Raw genomic sequence first — 18,396 nt, forward strand, 5'->3', positions numbered from 1 at the left:
GTAGCAGGCTGTGGGGCCCAAAAGGGAGAACAATTCAGCAACTCTTTGTACTCTCCAAAATGAACAAATAAAATGCCACTTCCCCAGGATCCGGCTGTGAGGCACATAAGTAGGGAGAGCTCCAAACTGCAACTCAAGCCAAACCAACAAAAAAAAAAAAAAAATCAAAACACAGAAAAGCCACACTGCAACTCTTAGGCATCCTGCTTTTATTATGCACTGCTGGCTAATCCGGACAAGCCTCTGTGGAGGTACCTGTAGGAATGGTCTCCAAACTATTCTCTCTTCCTAAACTCCTAGCCTAGAGCTTAAACTAGGGACTGACTGGATAGCGGAGACCTAGGGGTCTCCTCAATAGCATAAAGAAGCATGTGTAATTAATAGTGGATATTATCACTGGACTGACATTTCAGTTCCTAAGACAGGGATCTTCATCACCCTTCGTCAGAGTTAGGAACTGAATGGTCAGTTTTGTAATGTTATGCATTATTAATTGCACTATCCTTTTTGGAGGTTTATGGCTCTTTTTTTCTAAACCGCATTGACTGAATGTCTGTGGCTCAGATCCAGCTGAACCAGTAAGACCGGATCCTTTGGGGTGAATTTTCAAAAGAGTTATACATGGAAAAGTAGCATATATTGTAGCAGTTTTCAAAAGCTCATTTACTTGCGCAAAGCCCATTCATGCGCATAAGACCTTTTGAAAATTCAGCCCTATGGAATTAATTTTCAAAGGAGTTATGTGTGGAAAAAGTAGCAGTTTTCAAAAGTGTAAATCCATTTCAAAATTACCTCATTGCTGAATAGACAACTTTTTCTCCTTGCGCTTCCCTGGGCTTTCCCTCTTAATCTCACCTAGGATTAAAACAGCACCAAAAGTGTATTATCCTCTTTGATCTTATGCAGGTGGCCCTTTCAAAATAAAAACGAGACACATTGACGGGGCAGAGAAGAGGAAACAAGTTGCAGTGCCACCCACACCGTATCCGGCAATTAAACCAGAAGAGGATGGAAAGCTGGGGGGGGGGAAGTTTTCTTGTTTTGTTGTGTATATATATGTATTTTTTTTTAAACCAGCAATTGCTCAAACTTACTAAGCTATCATTCAGCCTCTCCAACCTGGCTGACCAGCTAAAAGCAAACCATACAGCATTAAAAGTGGTCTGAAGGACAGCTGAAAATGCCACCTTCATAGTAGTTACACAGTAGGAAGATAAAGCTTATTAACAACACTAGAGTCTTTCTGTGCAGCCTTTGATATCTGGGGCTAACCATTCTGCATCTCTCGGGCACCCTAATTTCACTAGAGATATTTAAAAGAAATGGAAGGCTCCAAGGCTTATGCTGTTTAGCAACAGCTGGGTTTACAATTGTGACGCAGAGACTGGCATTTAATTATTAAAAAAAAAAAAAAATGACAAATACCATATGGTTGTTTTTGTTTTATTTTTTTAATAAAAGCAGGTCCCCGGGCATGATGTAGTAAAATTGCTCTTATCACAACAAAATATACTCAGAGGCATCTGCATGCAATATGTAGGCCAGGGAAATTTTATTTAAGATCATTAAACTAAATAATTGAAGCCTAATCTGAGCACTGGCTGGTTCTGGGTCCTCTGACATCTGTATAAACAAAGCAAACCTCAGAGGAGTCATCTTCACACATGACTGGATTTCAAAAGTAATGGACGAAGTATCAAGGGGGTCTCCCATGTTAGCTTGTTTTGTTAGCAATTATCACGAAGGAAGTTTGTCCGGGATTATGATCAGATTTCCTAGTGCCGGGCTTGTAAACAGCAATGGAAGTTAACTTTTCTGTTGGCGACAGTGACATTTCGCAGATATCGTTTATGTGGCATTGACGTCGGATTCTTCTGCACTACTGCCAAATGTGCGGTATAAGTAGATTACGGTACGCCAGGCGTTTGGATGGCCTCTTGGATTCCTGGCTTAAAAACTAGTGAATTTCCTGCATAGTGGAAACAGTTTCTGATACTCTGCTACCTTTATTTTCATGATGGCAAATTCTTAACAAAACAAAACAAAGCAGAGAATGAATTAACACTAGCCAGAGACCTTCGAAAAAGACACATACAAAACTGTATGGACATAAAACTGAATCTTCCCTCCATGTTATGGGATTATAAAATATTTAGACACAAAAAAAGGTAAATTTTAAAAGCCAGACACGCAGCAAGAATCGGGAGATAGACGAATATGTCGAGCCGGCACGCACCGAGCGGATTTGAAAAGCCTCCCAAGTACGCATGCACCTCCCACTGCATGCACTAGTGGAAAGTTACCAAAAGAGGGCGGGGGGTGGGCATGGTCTGGACGTTCCTGAATTTCAGCTTCAAATTAAATGCTTATGCGCACATGTGTGCACCGGGGTCCCCTACCACGTAACTTACTTCTGCTATGGAGGACGTGTAAGTAATAAAATAAAGATAACTAGATCGGTGGGCTTTCAAGGGTCGGGGTTAACAGGGGAGAAGGGAGGCTATCAAACTAGGACGGTTTGGAAGTCCTATTTCTTACCTGGGTGAACTGGGAATGAACCGGTAAAACTGGTAATAGCCTCGGTGTCCGTGTCTTATGCAGCTGAAGCAGTGTTTGCGAGCATAGGTGCGCGCCCACTTAAAATTGCGCACACATGTGCGCGCAGTCAGGCTATTTTATAGCATGCACGCATATATGTATGTATGTTATAAAATGGCCGCATCCCTGGGCGCGGGCCAATGAATGTGTGCATATATGCGCCTCTGCCCCTGTTTGAAATTCACTCTGCCCCCTGTTTGAAATTCAAAGGCATTTCTGTGGGTAAAATAGTGTTTTACTTGCCGAAATGGTCTGTTATAAAATTGCCCAGCTAATACTTAGGTATTCTTACAGGCATAGATAGGTTGTCTTTCACTCTCACATGCTCAGTCTCACACAGACACATACACAGGCTGTCTCTCATTTTCACATGCTCGGTCTTACACAGACACCCACAGTCTCTCTCTCACTCACATGCTCAATTTCATAAAGATACACACACACAAACACACACACAAACACACACACACACACACTCTCTCTCTCATTCATATGCTCAGTTTCATATAAATATACACACATGTAGGCTGTCTCTCACACTCACATGCTCAGTCTCACATAGACAGACACACGTAGACTGTCTCATGTGCTCAGTCTCACTCAGACCCACACACACACACACACACACACACACAGGCTGTCTTTCTCCTCCTGGAAGCACAAATGGGCAGGAAAAGCCTCAGCCTGTCCTCCTCCAGCCCCTGCAGCTGACGGGACCCTTAATTTTTCTTGGGGTGGCTGGGGTTGATGCTGATCCTTTTTGAAATTCTAGCTCGCACTGCTCCTCCTCTTCAATCAGTCCTGATGCAGGCCCAGAGCCCAGGCTGCTCCTCTTTTTTCTGACTTAGCAACATGGCCTCTCTTTCTCATGTGGGTCCACCCCTTTTCTCTTCCAGGCTGCACTGATAAGGAGAAGCCATTCCCCTCCCTCCGCGGTGTTCTGTAGGTGAGGTCATTGGCTCTCCTGCCAGCATTCCACCCGGGCTTGAAAATGGTGACAGCCCGGACGGAGAAGGAATTTGCTCTGTTCTGCAGGAGCAGAGGAAGGGGAGGGAAGATTAGCCACACTCACCAGCGGGGGACCAGGGGTGCTGTATTCTGCCCACAGAGGTTGTGACACATCAGTTTGTGCTTTGCAACACAGTGGTGCATAATGACACATCGGTTGAGAATCACCTCTCTAATGAATATCAAGTGAAGCAAAGTTAGGAAGACCCACCTCTGGAGGCTCCTTTTTGAACCAGCATTAGATATGTTGGACCAGCAAAGGTGTGACACACCTTTGCTGGTCCAACAAACTGCATAGAGTTTGCTCTATGATTTCCTGTTGTCTGGCCTTTTTCCTGTGTTTCTGGTCCTGGTCCTTGGCTAAATTCCTGGTTCCTGTTTCTGTCCTAGTCCTCAACTACTCTCCTGCTTCCTGGGTTCTGCTTGAGTCCTGGTCCTCGGCTACTCTCCTGGTTCCTGTTCCTATTCCTGTTCTGATCTCCAGTCTCATTTTTGGATCCTACTCTCTTGCAGGGCAGAAGAACACTCACTCTTGGATGCCTGGTCTCTCCCAGTTGTGTCCCTGATCAGACCCTCTACCTCTCTTCACCCCAGCAGAGTGGATTGTAACAGTTTGCACTAGCACAAAACCAGAGGCAAGGAAAGTATGGATCCTTCACAAAAGTCTTATTGTGGGTTCTTGTGTCCGTGGCTCTGTGCAAAAACAAGATTCATACCTATTTCAGTAATTACTAATTATGTAGCTGTTCAACTAGACCACTAAGCTGTGATTGTTCACATCTAGAGGGATGAGAAACACATAGCCATGATCATGTATGTGTTGCGTCTGTCAGGCTCAGATGACTTCGCCTGACATGCCTCACCTTTCTCTCAGTTTTCTCCACCAGCCTCAGGAGTACGGTGTCCTTGGCTTCTCCCTGCCGCCCCCTCCAGCTTCCCTGGAGCAGCTCTGGTGCGGTGTTCGGTCATCTTGACCTGAGGCTTCCTAGGGCACGCGCGCGTGCGCGTCCCTACCTTTGTAGCAGTGTTGGTGCGAACCTCGGGGGCGTCCCCCTTGAGTGACATCACTGCTTCCGCATATTTAAGGTTGCCCATTTGCTGACTCTCGCCGAGTTAGCAAGGATCAGTATGCCCCGGTCTGAAGCTACTCTGACGCTTCTATCTACTGGAAGCTATCTTCACCCTTCGGGATTCTCTAACCTGGGTACCCGCTCCTCGGGGGCCCTCTGCTTATTTACAGGTGCCTATCCTCTTACAGGTACTCGCTCCTTGAGGGCCTGTGTATCTATCCTGGTGCCTGCTCCATTCTTCAACCTACTGGAAATCCATCTCTCAGCTACAGAGAGTGAGTACAACTTCTACCAGTCTGTCTCTCATCAGTTCCTCGCTACCTCTCTGCATCAGGCCCTACACCACCATTGTGGAATGGGTCTCCTCTGCCGAGGACCATGGACTGCTAACACCTATCCTCTCTACTGTTCATTGGGATTCTCTCTACTCAGCTACGGGAGTTTGTTTAACATCTGCCAGTCTGTCTCTCCTACAGTGCCTTATTGGACATCTACATCGGGGCCTTACACGGGTTTCCCTTACCAAGGATTACAGACTGCTACCAGCTAACCTGCTCTCTACTGCCACCTCTGGTGGTCATCCTAGCTGTACAATAAAAGAAACTATCTCCGTGTTTGTGCTATTGAGTCTAGCCCGATGCATCAGTCTCCCTACGAGGCTCCTCCCTGAAGGAGATAACATCACTGTTGCTCCTGAGAATCCACCAACACCTCGATATCATAACAGTATGATGCCATGCTGGTGAACAAGTTCACAGAATGGACTTTTGGCCCACAGCAACAGACGCCATCTTCACAGCATCCAAGATTCCATTCCAAGCTGTGCCTGTAGTATCCCTGACTCCTACTCTGGCAGCCATTTCCAATACTCCATTCCAGGTTGCATCCCCCATAGCAGCACTGCCAAAGACTCTACTTCAAGCTGTACCCACAGTAGATACAGACTCCATTCACAGCAATCCCAGTCTTCCACATAGAGCCAGATCCAGTGCTGGCTCTTCACGCCAAGCCAACTCTTGTGGTGGCTCCTCTCAACTCCAAGCCAGCTTCTGCCATGACTTTGCTCCTGGGAGAGTCCTCTCCTGTGATGGCTCTGCTCTGAGATATGCTATTGAATTCAAAGGTTCCATGCCCAGCTGTCTGAGCAGCCTTTGTCCAGGTATCAATGAAGTCAGCTGCTAATGTGATGACCCCAACATTCCAGGCTGAGACAGCAACTTGCTTGAAGATGCACCAGGCACTCTTACAACTCTGTTCCTGGATGTTCCAATCGTTCCTGTGGTGACTCCATTCCTGGCCATGCCAGCAAATTCAAGGATTCCATGCCAGGCTTTTCAGTAGCTTCAGCTCTTGCAGTATGGTCAGCACCAGCAGTCTCTGTAGCTCAAGAGCTTGCACTGGAACCAGTGAACTCCACCCAAGCTCTAGCTCATGCACTGGTGAAGTTAATGCCAGCTATTGCCTCAGTTCCACTGCCAGCTCATACACCAGTGAACTAGATGTTTGCCGCCTTGTCTACCTGAGTTCCTGCCCATGCACTGGTGAAATCAGTGTCAGCTGTCTCTACCTCTCTAGGGCTTGCTATGGCACCAGTGAACTCTACATCAGCAGCCTTGTTAACCCAAATTATTATCTGTGCACTAGTGAATTCAGCACTAGCTGTCCATGCAGTTCCAGCGTCAGACTCCGATGCCAGGCATTGTTCTTTCTTCAAGCCTGGCAGGGACTGGCTCCCACGCCTGCTCTGGACTGTGCCCCTAAATGTTGGATCTGGGATCCTAGAAGTCTTTTGGGGTATCCAGAGGACACCCATTGGGGAGAGAGCATTCCATCAGGGGCTGCAGGGCTTGAACCCACAGCCCCAGGTTTTCAAGGCCAAGGGGTCTTGTAATGGTGACACAGGGACTCAGAATCACCAAGAATTATCTAGTGAATACCAAGCGAAGCAAAGTTAGGGTGACCCAACTCTGGAGGTTCCCTATTGGACCAGCATTAGGTGTGTCCCAAATAGAGGGCCGTATTTAAGAAGCTCTAGTTTGATTCCAATAGCCCTCACAAAGTTTGCTCCATGTTGTCTTGTGTTTTCTGGTTCATGTTCTGGTTCCAATCTTGGTCCTTGGCTACATCCCTGGTTCCTGGTTCATGCTTCAATCCTGGTCCTCGGCTACTCTCCTGGTTCCTGGTAGTCTTGATCCTTGTCTACGCTCTCTGTTCCTGTTCCTGGCCTGGTCTTTGGTCACATTCATGGATCCTACTCTCCTGCAGAGCAGAGGAATGCTTGCTCCTGAATGCTCCTGCTTACTTGTCACAATCCGTGGAGCGGCAATGAGGAGGGGTTTGCACTTATGTGCATACTTTTGCATTTTCAAACGTTATGTTATATTACATTATCAGGAGGTGGTTTATAGTGAAGTAAATGTGTGTGGGTAGTTTTGGTGGGGTAATTTTCAAAGGGAAAGCACACACCTATTTTCCTTGAAAAGCAATGTAACTTATGCATGTATCTGATTTAAAATGTATGTGGGCTCTTACAAAATTACCGCAAAAAGATTCCTGCAAAGTAATGGAAAAAACACACAACGTGGAGCTCTACATTCAGTTCTACCAGCTTTAGATCTGGTAAAAATTGTGAAACCTGACATCCACTTTCTAACATTATTGAGTTTATTCATTGGAAAGGTAATTTGAATAGGCACCTAGCCTGCTATTTACAGAGTTAGCTGGCTAGATCCCCCAGGCTGAAAATTGCATTCTGCAGAGCAGCAAAATCTAGCCACCTAGTTTCTCAACTCTGGTTCCAAGTGAGCTGGAAATATAATATAAAGGCACAGGAGGAAATTGTCAGTTAAAACAATATGGGGCAGATTTTCAAAACCCATACGCACATAAAGCCCCGGGACGCGTCTATGTCTCGGGGTTTGAAAAAGGGGTGGGGAGTGGGTGGGGAAGTCCAGGGGGCAGGGCGGGGCCAGAGGCCTCCGGCACAGCAGATGAAGGCCACACCCCCTTGCGCGCGCCGACCCCTGATTTTATAACATGCGCACACCTGCACGCGCATGTTATAAAATCGGGCATGTGCGCATTTTCTTAAAATCTACCCCTATATGTATCATGTACCTAACATGTGTAACTCATAGCCCTTTTTTTCCCAAATTTGTCAGTTGTGAACACTGTGCTACTCCAATATTTCTTTCATGGTATAAAAAGGCCAGATGATAATATTAATTGTGATATTCTTCACATGAAAAGCATTGGCCTAACCTTGAATGAACCTCTATTGTGCATCAGTCCACTTAGCCATCCGAGTATTTTTCTTGCTTTGTAAAACATGTGCAGCTGAGAGAGATGCAGGGAGTAACATGTTTGTGCACATTAAACAGCACAAAACACACTCTTGAAATTCAATCCACTTCTTCTCTTCCTTCCCTCCCAAAGATCTGAAGCCCATTAAAATGTTGCCTTATAGAGGTTTGTCTTCAGTTATATGATGCAGCTGTTTGGCCTGCAAAACTATAATATCTGTCATCCTTCTCTTTAAACCTCCTACACAGGAAATGTAAGACTTTGCTCATTAGAGCAGTATTGATATATGAAACTCTGTCACGGGAACCCCAAAACCAAGTTTTTCAGGCAGGACATAGCCTCCTTTTGGGAAGTAATGGTTTGCTAAATTCTCCAAAATATATTGCAAAAACAAAAACAATTAAAGTCAACTTTTGATTCAACTCCTTCCCCGCCACCACAACCCCCTCCGCAAACTCAGCAAACATCAGCAGGCCAATACAATATGAGTGTGCTAAAAATGGGTGTCCAGATTGGGCGCCCATTTTCATAACACATGTCCACCCGCCTCTCTTAGGGGCGCGATGCAGTATGCAAATAATGACTTTATGCAGAATTTAGGTTCTAAACAGCCACATTAAAAAGGACATGCTAGGGGAAATTGTGTGTACTTAGCGCATCCTTGGCATTGGGTCCCCAGGAGATGTGGCTGTGTGCGGGTTACCAAAATGGATGCTCAATAGGAGCATCCGTTTTATCATGCGGCAGCGAATTTACCGGTACAATATAAATGCAAAATATTCACAGACTGGAGCGTAAATAGGGGTAGATTTTTAAAAAACGTGCCTGCGTCCTTGTGCGCACACTACCCAGCGTGCACTACCCAGTGCGCACACATGGATGTACAATTTGATAACATGCGCGTGCCAGTGCGTGCATGTTATAAAATCAGGGGCGGCGCACGCAAAGGGGGCACGTTGAGCTATATTCGCGTGGTGATGCATCGTCGGCCTTCCCCAGTTCCCTACCACCTACCCTAATCTCCCTTCCCCTTCCCCTCTCCTCCCCACCCCCTAAATGTTTCCTATCTTCGGGTGGGTTTTTTTTGTTTTTAAGGGGCTGATACTCTGGAGCAGAAGAACTTGCATGCGCCGGCCAACTGCCAGCGCATGCCCCCCCCCCCCCCGGCACAGCGGCAAATGACCGCTGTACCGGCGCCTCCAGCCCCGCCTCTCCCCCACCCCCTCCGCCCTCCAGACCACCCCTTTTCAGACCCCGACACTTACTCGCATACCTGGGTTTATGTGTGTGGCCAGGCCCGTTTGAAAATTGGCCTGGCGCGCGCAAGGTCCGGTCACGGCATTATGCCCAGGATTTACGTGCGCTGGGGTTTTAAAATCTGGCCAATATTGTGCATGTATATTGTATGCTCAGAATTTTTTTTTTCTGTCAAGCAATTTTATTTTTTCAGATGCTGCTTTCTGTGGTTCCTCCTTCATAGTATCGTGAAGACAGGAGGAACCATAGAAAAGCAGTATTTTTTTATTTTAAAGTAGACCCCTTGACGCGCAGGAACACTTTACGTCTTCTTCAGAGCAGGCGTAAAATTCGAGTAGTTAAAAAGTGCACCTTGGGTGCGTGGCAATTTTTTGCATCGCGGGGTAATAGCTAACAGCTTCATCTACATGTCCTTTACATGTGATGAGCGCTCTTAGCCACACCTTTTTTTTTTGGACATGCATTTTGGATGTGCTGATTCCATTATTGCATCGGGGGTTATGGGCGCCTGTCCAAAATGCGCATCCAATTGCTCGTTAAGCTGTGCACTAGGCTGGCCACACTTTATTACATCAGACCCCCAGGTCAGAACTAGATCAGATCAATAGGAAATCAGATTGGATCCCTATATTAAGTTCTATGGGAGCAATTTTCAAACTGTTTGCATTGGGACCCATCTGCGGGGACTTTTTAACCACGGGCTTTGCATACGTTTTCAAAGAGAAAGTGTGGGCATACTTTCATTTTGGAAAGTTGCCATGGGTACAAAAGTGCTGGAGGACGTTTGCACCAGCTTTTTGTTCAGGTAGAGGATTCTTTTCCCCTTGGAAAATAACGCGCATAGAATTGAAAATGCCATCTGTGATCATTAGTTTCCAATCCCACCCAAAACACGTACCCTGGGCAAGGCGTCCTGTAAATGCAGCGAAAGGTACATGCCTTGTGTGCACTGTTAGCCGTAATGAGGGAAGACAACTTTCAGGCAGGCTGATTTCAGCACATCTATCCCTATTTAGCCTTGTAAATGCCTTTGAAAATGATCCTCCCCTTGTCCAACTGGCAGTAACCAAAGAAATGCAATCTGGACCATGGCTAATACTCATCCATTCCCAACTGACCCTATCTAGCATGATGCTTATCTGTCTTCCTTTCTTCTCCAAGATCTCTTTCTCTTCCTGTTTTATTCCTTTCCTCTGTAGGCTGTCTCTTATGTGTTTCTGTAGAGCATTTCACAGAACTATATAAATGACTAATATTAGTAGCAGCAGAGTACCTTTAATTCCCTTTTTCTCTCTCTCCTCCTTTACTTCATTCTTTTTCTATCATTGTCTTTCTCTCCTTGTCTCATTCTTTATTTTATTCTTTTAGAAGACAGCAGTACAAAGCATATGACTGCAGGAAGCCAATGAAATTAGAAGACAATGAAATAAGGAGTCTTATTCCAATGAGATAATGATGCAAAGGCATTCTTGATTTATGTCTCCACTTGACAAATGGTTGATTTTCATTAGTTATTGTAATTTGGAGTAAGTATGAGCCACGCCAGAGTTTCCATTCCTATTCTCATCAGATTTTGCTATATAGGATTTTACTTGGTACAGTGAAAATAGGAAAATAATAGCAATCATTATTTTTTGGCTTGGAAGTAATGTAAATTAAAGACGTAAAAAGGAACCAGACAGGCTTGTGGTAATAGAGTTTATTATCAAAAACTGGGCAAACAGCAGCCAAGAAAGTTCGGCTGATATTAAGACACAAACCATGAAGGTACTGTTTTGCATACACTAAACAATAGTTCCTTTCAGCTGGAAGCACTTTTTTTTTTTTCTTTTATTAAGGAAGTGAGTGATTGCATAAAAAGATACAGGAGGATAAAATATCAAACCAGAGTTTAAAGTAGCATGATGAGGTTCATGAATAAAAAAAATCCCAAATTTGTAAAAATATTTTTCCAAAGAAGAAACTTATATAGAAACAGACTGTTAGCAGACTGAGAAGTTGTATATATGTTCAAGAAGAAAATGGCTGGCCATGGAAAGGAACTTGTAGAGCTTTATCACTAACTTGGGAGCTTCAGAGATCAGAACAAAGGGGCCGATGCAATAACGGTGCGTAGAAAGCGGGCACTGAACAGTCAGCGCCCGCGCTCTTAACGCGCGCATGGTGCCCCAAAGGGAGGGGCGCCATGCAATATTTAAATTAGGGGGTGCAGATCCTGTCTGCCAATAATGAAAATGGCCCCCGAGTTTATCGGCGGCCATTTTCATTACTGGCAGATGGCTGGGTATGAAAACCGAGGCCGAGTTTACCGGCATCAGTCTTCATAATGCAGCGATCAGCCGAGTTATTTCTTTTTTTTTTTAACTTTAAAAAAGAAGTACAGAAAAGCAGTTTTTTCTGCTTTTCTGTACTTCTTTTCAATGCGCTCAGCTATTAATGCCTACTCCAGGCAGGCATTAATATCTGAGCGATAAATGTGCATCTGACGCACATTTAGGGGCGGATTTTAAAAGCCCTGCTCGCGTAAATCCGCCCGGATTTATGCGAGCAGGGCCTTGCGCGCCAGCGCGCCTATTTTCCATAGGCCTGCCGGCGCGCACAGAGCCCCGGGACTCGCGTAAGTCCCGTGGTTTTTCGAGGGGGGGCGTGTCGGGGGCGTGTCGGGGCGGGGCCGATCGGCACGGCATTTTGGGGGCGGGATGCGGCATTTCGGGGGCGGGCCCGGGGGCGTGGTTTCGGCCTGGGGCAGTCCAGGGGCGTGGCCGCGCCCTCCGGAACCGCCCCCGGGTCGTGTCTCGGTGCGCTAGCGGCCCGCTGGTGCGCGGGGATTTACGTCTCCCTCCGGGAGGCGTAAATCCCCCGACAAAGGTAGGGGGGGTTTTAGATAGGGCCGGGGGGGTGGGTTAGATAGAGGAAGGGAGGGGAAGGTGAGGGGAGGGCGAAAGTGAGTTCCCTCCGAGGCCGCTCCGAAACGGAGGCAGGCTGCGCGGCTCGGCGCGTGCCGGCTGCACAAAATCGGCAGCCTTGCGCGCGCCGATCCTGGATTTTAGCAGATACTCGCGGCTACGCGCGTATCTACTAAAAACCAGCGTACTTTTGTTTGCGACTGGTGCGCCAACAAAAGTACGCGAACGCGCATTTTTTGTAAATCTACCCCTTATCTTTTTGCATTGGAAGTGAATGAGTAATAGGTCCATTCACATGCATTTGCATGTGGTGAGCGCTATCTCATTCACTCCGCGTTAGACGCGCGTTAAATAGGCACTAATCCCCTTATTGCATTAGGGGATTGATTAGCGCCTATTTTACCCACGTCTAACTGCTCAATAAGAGTGCGCTCGGCATATTGCATCGACCCCAAATTGCGAGCGCGGCCTTCGGCTGATGTTGAGAGCACGGAAGTGCGGTCGCTAACTCTTCGGAGAGCGTGAGCCCCTGAACCACGGCATGACAGGGAGGAGCCCCAAGGCACATCGTGGGAGGTGAGAGCATGCAAGTACGGGCGGAGCAAGAACAAAGCAGGACTGGAACCAAGGCAAAGAACTTCAGAGCAGGAGCAAGGCAGGATCAGCCTTCCGCTGAACCTACATGCACCAGTGTGACCCAGCAACACAATGCTGGTCACAAGAGTAGCTCTCCGGCCACTCGGTAGCCCTTTCGGACCCGCCGCTTGGGAATCACAAGTGCGTGAGGCCAGACGGAGGCTGAGGGCAGGAACAAGACAAGACAGGAACTCAGGAACTAGGAAGACTCGGACGAAGACTCAGGTTACTCGGACGAAGACTTGGATACTCAGGAGACTCAGATGAAGACTTGGATACTCAGGAGACTCAGACAAGGATTCAGGTTACTCAGAAGACTCGGACAAGGATTCAGGTTACAGACGAAAGTACTGGTTGAGAACTGCCTTGCAGCGCACCCTACACAGCCGTCCATGGCTGGTCGCAGACCACGCTGAACATGAAGCAGACTCCAGACGAGGAAGTGGAACTTGAGACTGGAACATGATGAAGATTCAGTAGAGGCCTGCACCGGGGCACACCCTACACAGCCGCCTGTGGCTGGTCGTGGACCACGCTGAAGCAGAGCAGGTTCTGGCAGAGTCGCATGGATGAAAGCAGGCACAAGCACTCCAAAGACCAGGACAGGATTCAAAACTCAGAATTAAAGACTCAGGATTCTCAGAAGCATAGCATTAAAAACAGAAGTCTCTTGGAGGCTTGAGCTGCAGACGAGAAGAAGGCCTTGTACCACGAAGCGCTCTACACATCCCCCCATGGGCTGGTCATGGACCATGATGGTGGCATGCCAGGAAAGGTGGATGCAAGGAATCTGGGAACTGGTTGCAGAGGCGAAGACGAAGACATCAGGACCAGGACATCAGGAACACGGAATGCCTGGAACATCAGGACATGGAACATCAGGACTTTCAGGAATGGACCATGGAACCTCAGGACATCTGGAACATCAGGACTTGGGACAGGCGATGAAGGAGCTCCGATGGAGAACAAGACCAGGAACATCAAGACGAGGAGACCAGGAACACGGAACGAAGAGCCATCTAGACAAGTGAAGACCACGGAGGACTTTGATCTGGCAAGGAAGAACATGGATGACCATGGGACCCGGATTTGAAGGCCCTGAGGAACAGGAAATGAGCCTTTTTATTGGGCTGAACCAGGAAATGAAGAGACGCTGGCTTCCGGTGGGGCTGCGTACTTTTTTCGCCGCTGGCCCTTTAAATATCTTGAAGAGGCACGCGCCGGCACCTAGAGAGGGGCAGGACCAAGGACAGCATCGGTAGTGACCATGCTGCGAAGAGGAGCAGGCAGAGGCAACACTAGGCCATGAAACAAGGGCCTGATATTGGCGGCTTCCTTTCACAAGGAAGAGCAGGCTAGCAGCGGCTCCCTGCTGCGAGGAGACTCAGGTGGCGGCTCTGCTCACCACGAAGATGGAGCATTGGCAGAAGCCTCCAGGCTGCACCAGAAAGAGGCTGTGGCGGCGACAGCCTCCAGGCCACGAAGGAGCGGCGTCGGCGGCCTGGATGGCATTGGTGGAGGTAAGAGGCCTGCTCGTGGGATGAGCTCCGCGAGCAGGATCATAACAGTATGCAGAGAGCTGACACCGTTCCATCACCAGGGTGACTCTTTAGTGCCAAGTCCCAGTAATCCTATTGGTCCTTGAAGAAACTGCATTTTTTACAGGATGTGGTACTGTTTCTTGGACCAATTGCTGTGACATGGGATCACACAGGCCCTTGGTTCTGATTTCTTGCTTTTGACTCATAATGTGGATGATCTGGTCTGATGGGGATAACACCAACATCTGCTCCTGGTCAATAAAGGTGTTTTTCAATTTTATGCTTATAAAAAATGTTCCTTTCATTAGGGTATAAAAAATTTTCCTTTCATTAGGATATTTCCTTTCATTAGGGTATTCCTTTCATTAGGGTATTTCCTTTCATTAGGGTAATATTCATTTGTCCTTAATGGGGTCAATAATCAGCTGCATTTAGCTGGATAACTAGCAAGTTAGCTGACTCAGTTCCAGCTTTTGAATATTTCCCCCTCTTATCCAGCTATATTTTAGCCGAATAATTTATTATCTGTCTAAAATGTAGCCGGTTTATATAGAGATGTTCCGAGGCAGAGTTAAGTAAGCCAGCTAAGTTATCTGGCTAATTCAGATATTCAGAGCTATATACTTTATCCAGCTAACTCTGGTTGTGCCATAGAATACTCCTAAAGTTAACCGGATAAACAGGATATTCAGCTGTACTGTTAAATATCCTGTCAATGTTATCTGGATATGTTTATCCAGCTAAATTTGCAATCTGACCAGTGGCTGAATATTAACCCCTCTGTTTTTTTGAGTGCTGAACAAGAATGCTGAGCCCTTGTCTATATGAGCACTGAAATTTCACTATAAAAAACATTTTCTGGTCAAACTCAGCTCCACTAACTTATTCCAAGCCAAAAGGTATGAGATGAACAAATTATACAAATTTTGAGGGACATATTTTATGAATAAATTCATGGATAATTTAGTTGCGTGAATCATAATATTTTACATTATAACCTTCACAACGGTCAGGCTCAGACATTCTACTATTTGTTTATATTGAATATTTGTAAATGTGGTTTACATTCCAGACTCTTTCACAGTTATTCTTTTTCCAATAAACCTAATGGACTTATTTGAACAATCAAATGTCTTTAAGCTATGTCTACCCTAGAAGATAGATGAGAGAGGAAGAATATGATAAAAACATTTAGGTACTTCAAAAGTTATTAACACACACACAGCATTTTTCAATGGAAAGGAAATTCTGGAACAAGGGGTCAGGATATTTAGCTTAAGGCAGGTAGATTCAAGAATAATGAAGAGATGGTGGATACTAGGGATGTGAATCGTTTTAGGACGATTAAAATTATCGTCCGATAATTTTAATATCGTCTTAAACCGTTATGGAACACAATACAATAGAGATTCTAACGATTTATCGTTATAAATCGTTAGAATCGTGAGCCGGCACACTAAAACCCCCTAAAACCCACCCCCGACCCTTTAAATTAAATCCCCCACCCTCCCGAACCCCCCCCCAAATGACTTAAATAACCTGCGGGTCCAGCGGCGGTCCGGAACGGCAGCGGTCCGGAACGGGCTCCTGCTACTGAATCTTGTTGTCTTCGGCCGGCGCCATTTTCCAAATGGCGCCGAAAAATGGCGGCGGCCATAGACGAACACGATTGGACGGCAGGAGGTCCTTCCGGACCCCTGCTGGACTTTTGGCAAGTCTTGTGGGGGTCAGGAGGCCCCCCCAAGCTGGCCAAAAGTTCCTGGAGGTCCAGCGGAGGTCAGGGAGCGATTTCCCGCCGCGAATCGTTTTCGTACGGAAAATGGCGCCGGCAGGAGATCGACTGCAGGAGGTCGTTCAGTGAGGGTTCCGGCGCCTCGCTGAACGACCTCCTGCAGTCGATCTCCTGCCGGCGCCATTTTCCGTACGAAAACGATTCGCGGCGGGAAATCGCTCCCTGACCCCCGCTGGACCTCCAGGAACTTTTGGCCAGCTTGGGGGGGGCCTCCTGACCCCCACAAGACTTGCCAAAAGTCCAGCGGGGGTCCGGAAGGACCTCCTGCCGTCCAATCGTGTTCGTCTATGGCCGCCGCCATTTTTCGGCGCCATTTTGGAAAATGGCGCCGGCCGAAGACAACAAGATTCAGTAGCAGGAGCCCGTTCCGGACCGCTGCCGTTCCGGACTGCCGCTGGACCCGCAGGTTATTTAAGTCATTTGGGGGGGGGGGTTCGGGAGGGTGGGGGATTTAATTTAAAGGGGCGGGGGTGGGTTTTAGGGGGTTTTAATGTGCCGGTTTTGCGATTTTTCGTTTTTTTCGATTTTTTTACGATTTTTCACGATTTTTCACGATATTTTACCCCCCCAAACGGCAACAATACGATTCCCTCCCCCTCCCAGCCAAAATCGATCGTTAAGACGATCGAGGACACGATTCACATCTCTAGTGGATACATGGAACAACCTCCCACTAGAGATGGTAGAAGCAAAAAATATTTCAGAATTCAAGGAAGCCTGGGATAAGGCACTGGATCCTTAGATGCAAGGATGTGAGCATAAAGCATAAGACTGGGTAGATTTTGTTGTATTGCATCAGGAATGGGCAGACTAGATGGTTCTTGCAGTCCTTATCTGACATTATTTTCCCTGTTTTCATGAACATTTGTATAAATTCCGCCCGTTCATCCCTATGGACAAACGTACATGAACCAAGTACAAATCTGTCAGATGTTGGCATTTTGGTTCGTGAACTGGTTTTTAAGACATTCATCTTTAATGAAAGCCAGTGAGCCAGTGCTGTGTATTTTAAAATCTCTCTTCGCCAAGAATTTACATTAACAAAGACAGGAAAACCAGGTTCCTTGTCAGGTTCATCCATAATGCTTTTCTCCAGGAAGTAATTCTGCTATCGACAGCGACAGTTCCATTAAGCTCAGTTTATCATGGAAGGCCCATGAGAATTCCTTAGCGCACACAACTGGGTTTCACTTCAGTGCTCTTTCATAGCTGCATAGCTAATTATTAAGGGAACTCACAAAAAAAAAAAATGCATGAAGGTGTAACTGGAGTCTTTGTGGGATGTGACATCTTTTGATAGACCGATATAAAAGATGTTGAACATCTGAAGAAGGGATTTGTGTGGCCTTGAAAGCTCTTAAGACCTATTTTTGTTGGTCCTTTAAAAGGTCTCACAGCCTTAAAAGACTCCAGTTTTCTCCAGGACAATACAGCTGATAGAACTCTACATTATGGAGATGTAACAAATCCCACCCTCACTCCCCCCCCCCCCAAAAAAAAATAAAAATCCCATCTAATCTAATGTATAGTATCTGCTCCATGTTTCAGATTGTTGTTTCAGATTGTTGGGAAAACTGCCACTCACCTCTAAATAGCATCTCTGTTTCCTGAGTTGGGTAGCCATTCTGATGACTTTCGATAATCTTCCCAGTTTTCTGCATCTTGTTGCCAAAAGGAGATCATGTGCACATGGAGGAGGAAAGAAAAATTAAATAGCAATGTGGAAAAGCATCCAGAAATTATAGACATGCAATTAGTCTATCAAGATGACAGCAACCACAAAGAGAATTCCACCTTCTGTGATCCAGGAAGGGTGCTCCGGGATAGCTACCTGGAAGGCATGAATCACCAGCTGCTTAGGTTATCTAATGAAGTCAAGGGGTGTCCAGTCTGGACTGAACTTATGTAATATTTAGACCTTGTATCTTTTCAAAAGTAGAGTGGAAATGGAGGTGACACAGTTCATTGTCTCTTGATGATAACTAGTTCAAACAGAGGTATATTATTATTTACTAAGCTTTGATAAGGGTATAATGTGTAAAAAATGCTGGATATGGCACGGTATTTTCCCAAAAAATCTACCCCTATTAAAATGAGCTGCTTTGCATGCATACTTTTTTTTCAAATGCATGCAAAGCAGCTCATGCCTAGCTAATTTTATGCAAATCAAATAACACGGTTTGATAGATGTTACGCTCTTGTCTCACTGCACTGACTTCATTGGGTGGACTTGTGGCCTCTGCCAGCTATCGCCGGCCTGCCTGCCCCTGTTCCTGGGCCTCCTT

General features: G+C 46.4%; 1 long non-coding RNA gene across 1 annotated transcript in view; it reads right to left on the reverse strand.

Moving 5' to 3' along the window:
* The window catches only part of LOC115089527, a 41,414-nt gene extending 23,377 nt beyond the window's left edge, over positions 1 to 18,037 (reverse strand). The window contains exons 1-2 of the long non-coding RNA XR_003856141.1: positions 17,697 to 18,037; positions 793 to 855 (exon numbers count right to left, since the gene is read on the reverse strand). This is a non-coding gene — a long non-coding RNA (uncharacterized LOC115089527). The remainder of the gene's footprint in view (positions 1 to 792; positions 856 to 17,696) is intronic.
* Positions 18,038 to 18,396: the final 359 nt, after the last annotated feature.

Source organism: Rhinatrema bivittatum, chromosome 4 (genome assembly GCF_901001135.1).
Source record: "Rhinatrema bivittatum chromosome 4, aRhiBiv1.1, whole genome shotgun sequence".
Classification (NCBI taxonomy): Eukaryota; Metazoa; Chordata; class Amphibia; order Gymnophiona; family Rhinatrematidae; genus Rhinatrema; species Rhinatrema bivittatum.